The sequence below is a fragment of the Orbicella faveolata genome, unplaced genomic scaffold (assembly GCF_042242905.1).
Source record: "Orbicella faveolata isolate gen_17 unplaced genomic scaffold, um_ofav_v1 contig_12, whole genome shotgun sequence".
Classification (NCBI taxonomy): Eukaryota; Metazoa; Cnidaria; class Anthozoa; order Scleractinia; family Merulinidae; genus Orbicella; species Orbicella faveolata.
In genome coordinates, this window is record NW_028301539.1 from 11,025,001 (window position 1) to 11,032,500 (window position 7,500).

A 7,500-nucleotide genomic window follows, 5' to 3' on the forward strand; every position below is an offset into this window, starting at 1 on the left:
TACTTGTTCGTAAGGCGATAACCGCAAAAGACTCACGACGGAAGCCGCAAGGATTCGCAGCAAAAGCAATCGTTAGTCGTTCGTAAGGCGATCACCGCAAAAGACTCACGACAGAAGCCGCAAGGATTCGCAGCAAAAGCAATCGTTAGTAGTTCGTAAAGCGATCACCGCAAAAGACTCACGACAGAAGCCGCAAGGATTCGCAGCAAAAGCAATCGTTAGTCGTTCGTAAGGCGATCACCGCAAAAGACTCACGACAGGAGCCGCAAGGATTCGCAGCAAAAGCAAGCGTTGGTTGCTCGTCAGGCGATCACCGCAGAAGACTCACGACAGAAGCCGCAAGGATTCGCAGCAGAAGCAATCGTTACTTGTTCGTAAGGCGATCAGCGCAAAAGACTCACGACAGAAGCCGCAAGGTTTCGCAGCAAAAGCAAGCGTTGGTTGTTCGTAAGGCGATCACCGCAAAAGACTCACGACAGAAGCCGCAAGGATTCGCTGCAAAAGCAATCGCTACTTGTTCGTAAGGCGATAACCGCAAAAGACTCACGACGGAAGCCGCAAGGATTCGCAGCAAAAGCAATCGTTAGTCGTTCGTAAGGCGATCACCGCAAAAGACTCACGACAGAAGCCGCAAGGATTCGCAGCAAAAGCAAGCGTTCGTTGTTCGTCAGGCGATCACCGCAAAAGACTCACGACAGAAGCCGCAAGGATTCGCAGCAAAAGCAATCGCTACTTGTTCGTAAGGCGATAACCGCAAAAGACTCACGACGGAAGCCGCAAGGATTCGCAGCAAAAGCAATCGTTAGTCGTTCGTAAGGCGATCACCGCAAAAGACTCACGACAGAAGCCGCAAGGATTCGCAGCAAAAGCAATCGTTACTTGTTCGTAAGGCGATCACCGCAAAAGACTCACGACAGAAGCCGCAAGGATTCGCAGCAAAAGCAAGCGTTGGTTGTTCGTCAGGCGATCACCGCAAAAGACTCACGACAGAAGCCGCAAGGATTCGCAGAAAAAGCAATCGTTAGTCGTTCGTAAGGCGATCACCGCAAAAGACTCACGACAGAAGCCGCAAGGATTCGCAGCAAAAGCAATCGTTAGTCGTTCGTAAGGCGATCACCGCAAAAGACTCACGACAGAAGCCGCAAGGATTCGCAGCAAAAACAATCGTTAGTAGTTCGTAAAGCGATCAGCGCAAAAGACTCACGACAGAAGCCGCAAGGATTCGCAGCAAAAGCAATCGTTAGTCGTTTGTCAGGCGATCACCGCAAAAGACTCACGACAGAAGCCGCAAGGATTCGCAGCAAAAGCAATCGTTAATCGTTCGTCAGGCAATCACCGGAAAAGACTCACGACAGAAGCCGCAAGGATTCGCAGCAAAAGCAATCGTTAGTCGTTCGTAAGGCGATCACCGCAAAAGACTCACGACAGAAGCCGCAAGGATTCGCAGCAAAAGCAAGCGTTGGTTGTTCGTCAGGCGATCACCGCAAAAGACTCACGACAGAAGCCGCATGGATTCGCAGCAAAAGCAATCGTTAGTCGTTCGTAAGGCGATCACCGCAAAAGACTCACGACAGAAGCCGCAAGGATTCGCAGCAAAAGCAATCGTTAGTCGTTCGTAAGGCGATCACCGCAAAAGACTCACGACAGAAGCCGCAAGGATTCGCAGCAGAAGCAATCGTTACTTGTTCGTAAGGCGATCACCGCAAAGGACTCACGACAGAAGCCGCAAGGATTCGCAGCAAAAGCAATCGTTAATCGTTCGTCAGGCAATCACCGCAAAAGACTCACGACAGAAGCCGCATGGATTCGCAGCAAAAGCAATCGTTAGTCGTTCGTAAGGCGATCACCGCAAAAGACTCACGACAGAAGCCGCAAGGATTCGCAGCAAAAACAATCGTTAGTAGTTCGTAAAGCGATCAGCGCAAAAGACTCACGACAGAAGCCGCAAGGATTCGCAGCAAAAGCAATCGTTAGTCGTTTGTCAGGCGATCACCGCAAAAGACTCACGACAGAAGCCGCAAGGATTCGCAGCAAAAGGAAGCGTTGGTTGTTCGTCAGGCGATCACCGCAAAAGACTCACGACAGAAGCCGCAAGGATTCACAGCAAAAGCAATCGTTAGTCGTTCGTCAGGCGATCACCGCAAAAGACTCAAGACAGAAGCCGCAAGGATTCGCAGCAAAAGCAATCGTTAGTAGTTCGTAAGGCGATCAGCGCAAAAGACTCACGACAGAAGCCGCAAGGATTCGCAGCAAAAGCAATCGTTAGTAGTTCGTAAGGCGATCACCGCAAAAGACTCACGACAGAAGCCGCAAGGATTCACAGCAAAAGCAATCGTTAATCGCTCGTCAGGCAATCACCGCAAAAGACTCACAACAGAAGCCGCAAGGATTCTGGCAAAATTATTATCCAGACGTGCGCTCTTTGGTCAAAGAATTTTAAACTGGCAGAAGTGTCCACTTCGATAAACAGTTCATCGATAGATCATTGATTACACGACTCCAGTTGATTCACGGCACTAGCGTGCAGATTGAAACCGTTGCCTCAACTGGTAGGTCAACGACGAGTTCAAATGAAAGCTGTTTTGGATCGCGTTTATTACCGGAAATTCACTTGCTTGGCGCAATCAAACACATCGCGCGTTATGCTTGTCAAATTGTACTTTGGCAATATTTTCCGGACACTTGCTTAGTAGTCAGGGGCACCCAACGGATCGTTTCGGTAAATTATCTGTTCGGAAGGCTTTTAATCCCCTCTGATTTTCTTGAGAGAATTGGCACCTCGAACTTTCGTGACATGAGAAATTTAATGTCTGTTGTTTTCGGACTGTTGAAAATGTCGTTTTGAGTACCGAAAAAAGGTCAGCTATCATTTTCGGAAAGGCGATAAGACCTAAGGTTTTCGGGAAATGGACAAAAAAGCCCTACTAAATTCGAGAATACTCAAGTTCCCCTAGAATATCCGAACAGATAAAATTTTTTTAGTGCAACCTAAATTAACCTACAGAGCTTTAAAAGTACTCCAGAAAGCCTAAAACAGCATCTAACAGCATTAGAGAGAAAACGGTCGTTGGGTGCCCCTGAGTAGTTTGCTTTTCACAATTCTAAAACAGACAAATGACATATTTTTGCTCAAAGAAAGCCGCACGGAAAGACGAAAGTTGTTTCCTTCTCAACTACAAACTGAAGGAAAGTTTAAGAAGGTAAAATCTTGAGTTCTTTTAACTGACAAAGATTTTAATAACATAGACAATTTTAACATTTTACTTATTATGCCAATAAAATACATTGCATGATTTAACTACAGTTTCCGGTGAGCAACGCGCGACAGTCCCTTGCGTTCAATGTACCCAATAAGACTGATAAAGAAGGCAAACAATTGACCCTCGTCGTCCGGCAACTTTCGGAAAACTCGATCACGCAAAGTTGCACTGATTTAAAGCAAAACAAAAGTGCCACGAGCGGGAGGCGTTGATTGTATGATACAATGATTCCTTTATCTTAGCATCAGAGAGGATAGTTGCATGTCCAACAATGCAGTCCGAGCTAGCGCATATAAACAAATACGCCTACCCTTTATCCAGCTGCTTTGTCCCTTTGGTAAGTCCTTTTCTCAGCGGAACTTAGATCGGGCAGATGTCTTCCCTTAGTCTCTTTTCTTTTTTCTCTCCAGCCTTTGAAATGACTCAGAATGACTGCAAATGTAAATTAACTCCCGGCAATCTTGAATCGCCGATACATTAATAAGTTTAGGGTCTCAAAATAAAAGCATTTCTCTCAAAGAGACAGCAAACAGTGTGGAATGAATTCACCCGACGGCCATTTCCGGTGAGCAACGCGCGATAGTCCCTTGTTTTCCAGAGGACAAACATTAACTCGTTATGCTGGTACTGAACCACGATTAAGGCATTTAATGTACCCAATAAGACTGAAAAGAGGGCAAACCATTGTCCTTCGTCTTCCGGCAACCTTCGGAAAATTTTCGATTAAGCAAATTTCCAGATTTATAGCAACCCAAAAATGCTATGAGCGAAACGATGAGTGTATGGTACAATGAGATTACTTTACTTGATTACTTTAGCATCAAGAGAGGAAAGTTGACCACCGATGCAGACGACTAGCGCATATAAACAGAACATTATGCCTACCCTTTATCCAGCTGCTTTGCTTGTCTGCGCCAAGTCCCTTTCACAGCAGATCTCAGATTTGGCAGATCTCGTTTCTTTCCTTTACCTGCGGAGCCCTCGAAATAACTCAGAATGACTGCAAGATAAGAATGTTAATGGATACCTTAGAGTCTAGGTTCTTATGCCTCCGATACCTTTTTAAATTTAGTTGTCTATAAATGAAAGAATTAATGCAAAACAGACAGCGAACAGTGTCACTGATTCCAGCACAATGTACCATCACTGCCCCGTGTGCAAGCAAGAGAGTTATAGGAATGAATTTACCAACCTTTAAGTTGCTTTCCACTGTTTCTTTATAACTGCTGACTGCTTGCAGCACAATAGCGCTGGTAGCGGTTTTCTGAAGTGACGGCTTCTTAAGGCCTTTGGAACGACAAACGAGCGGAGATCCTGGAGATCGGCCGTGTTCCATTGAAAAAACGTTTTTAACGGATTCGGCCATTCGAGATACTAGTGTTATAACGTCATTGAAAATGACAGCTGCTGGTGTTATGCAATTTTTACTGGTTGATGAAAAAGATAAACCGCAACAATCTGACAGTGGAGCCATCATTTTTGGGCATGGCATCACGCGCGCGTTGATTTGCATTTTTTTTTTTTTTTTTTTCTTTTTTGCAGAGCGTGGCGCTGGGAGTGAGTACGACCGCTTGCGGTTTATCGTCTCGCGTTTTTTACGTCCCAGGGCGGGATTGATTGCTTTTTCGAAAAAGTCACAGCCAGAAAAAACAAAAAAGTCACTTTTTTACCAGCTAAGGACAGTGTTTTAAATAAGTTTTTAGCAAGCCAGACGCTGAAAGAAAATCCCAGCCAGTAAATAATCTAATGCTAATATTTCCCAGCCAGCGTAATTGCAGCCTGTCGAGCGGGTTTTCTGTCGAGCGGCTCCGTCGGGTACTCCTGTACAATACGAGTTCAGCAACTCTCTGCTGGATGCAACAGACGGGACCAGCAAGACCATCTCAAAAGGAAACCTTTCAGCAGTCAAGTTATTTCGTTCCGCGGACAAGAACCCCGCTGTTTGGACAGCAGTGCAAGTACGAATCGACGAACTCGCCGAAGATTCAGAGGAAGAGAAAAAGCTCTGATCAGCCGAAGTACGAACGCTAGCTAAGATCCGGGAGAAAAAGCGGAAAAATGCGTCTAGCTGGCCAACTCTACAGCTACCCGCTCTACATCCAGTGAAGCTCCATCCACTCATGGCCTGTCCACTGGCAATTATTTTTCTTCTAATCAGCCTTTTTGTTTTTTTCGCATGCAGTCCTTTCGTGGACGTCAGCCTCAACTAGCAGACAAGTGTTTCAGATGCGGCCAAAGAAGCCACTGAGCAAATCCATCTTCCTGCCCAAGCCGTTTTAGAGGAGCCGCTGCAGTCCCTCCAAGCAGTAAAAATACATACTTATGGCAAATACCAAGCTGCATTGAAGAGAATGGGATAAGATGAGTATATAATTTTTTCAATTTAATCAAATGATTGGGAGACCCGGTTGAACTTATTGATAATTTTGTTGAACCATGTGATACAAGGTTTTTTGGAAGTCTTGAAAAGACAATTTACTCTAAGGGGCTGAAAAATTTCCTTAGCTGTTCATTCATCGTTCGCGTAAATTTTGGTTATGTCAATTGTGTCCATTACTTTTGATTTTGTCATGGCAACCGCAAACTTCGTATAGGTTTGGACAAAAATCAACTTTTTCGACATACTTCTGTATTTTTTTTTTTCCAGCTTTGTTCATCATTTTGCTGAATTTCACTAAATTGTACATTTCATAAGCATTCTGGCTTCATAAGCATTCTAGATTATTTTTTGACTTTTTAAGAAAATAGTATTATCCAAGATGGTGGGTCAAATGACGTCATGCGACGTCACAACCAAAAAATATGTCATTATTTTATAGAGCAAGCTCAGGGCTTCCTGTACCTTAATAGAACGAAAACCCAAGGAGAGGGTTTCATCCCCCTTGTGCCACGATGGGGGTGTTAGTCCGAGGGTTAACAATTGTACTAGCCCTGATGACTGAATGAATGAATAAAAGACTGATTATCAGGACAGAACGCATTATATTTAAGTTAAAGGCAACCTTATGGTTAATGTAGATTTTTTAAATCATATAGGTGCTTCTTGCTTTATTCGCGATACTATTTTTGATGGGTATTAGATTCTCTTTATTTACATTCCACCCTCAGCTCAGTTTTCTAATAATCACTCAGCCATCCAGTCCAGTATAGTGATTTGTCGAGCAGGCTATTTCTGATCTTCTGGCCATAGGTTCAGTGGTCGAGTGCGCGTGTGCTCCTGCTGTTGTTAACCCGTTGTCAGTTTCCATACAGTTGGAGTTCTGGAAGAATAATGTTTCGTATCTCAATTCCAGTGTTTTGCAGACGTTGCTCGCAGACTATCTTGTATTGTATGCTCGGATGTTAGCGCTATTGGATTGGCTGCTTTTATTGCCATTGGTAACATTGCCTGTTTTCGCACAAAAACTGAGATTCTATGTAGATACCAGATCGAGTACCGCGTGGAGAGAACTCCACTGTGTTTGTTTTGCTTTGAAAAGTTTGCACATCTTCTTTCAGGGTGCTCTGTTAAGTGGTTTACTGACAACCAATCTGTACCTTTGATCGTCGATTCTGGTAGTATGAAACTGTGTTCGCTTCAATTCGCCGGTGATATATTTGATACCGCCAAAGAAAGTAATATCAAAATCGAGGCTGAGTTGATACCTCGTTCATTTAACGAGAAAGCTGATTACTTATGCAAGATCGTCGATTGATGACTGGTCAGTTAAAGATAGCTATTTTCATGAAGTAACCTCTTATCGGGGTCGCTGTTCAATTGATTACTTTTCCAGTTAAAAAAAAAAAAAAATTCAAGTTTTTCCCAGTTTCTATTCGAAGATTCTCTAGCATTTAGTTGGGTAGGAGAAACCTGTTGGCTGGTGCCACCTGTTTCGTTAGTTGAAAATGTCATCCGCCACATATGTTTTTGTCAATAGAACTGGTTACTCTTTATTGGCCTTTCAGCTCCCTTTTGGCCTTTTTGGTGGAGCGTAGGTGGGGTTTCAGATCTTTTGTTATTGATTTTCTCTTCGTTGAGAACGGTAAAGATGTTTATCTCCATGGGGCAAATAACAGTTCCCTTTTGACTCGGAGAATTTTAGTTGCTTGTCGGTGCTGTACAGTCCAGTGTCCAGTGGAATCTGTCTATGGAGAAGTCATGCCGCGCGGTCACGATTACGCTGTTTTAGGCCGTTGGGCCATGTCACCTTTGTGCGGGACTGCCCGTTTATCATGTGTTGATCTTAGGTGATTGCACTGT

The 7,500-nt window shown here is 44.3% G+C and overlaps 1 long non-coding RNA gene and 1 pseudogene across 1 annotated transcript; one reads left to right on the forward strand and one right to left on the reverse strand.

The window, feature by feature from the left end:
* The window catches only part of LOC149116608 (uncharacterized), a 7,681-nt pseudogene extending 1,985 nt beyond the window's left edge, over nt 1-5,696 (forward strand).
* Nucleotides 3,628-4,598, reverse strand: LOC149116609 (uncharacterized). The gene is made up of 3 exons (XR_016205416.1): nt 4,453-4,598; nt 4,146-4,260; nt 3,628-3,692 (listed from the first exon to the last, which is right to left on the reverse strand). It is a non-coding gene; the product is annotated as an uncharacterized LOC149116609 (long non-coding RNA).
* Nucleotides 5,697-7,500: the final 1,804 nt, after the last annotated feature.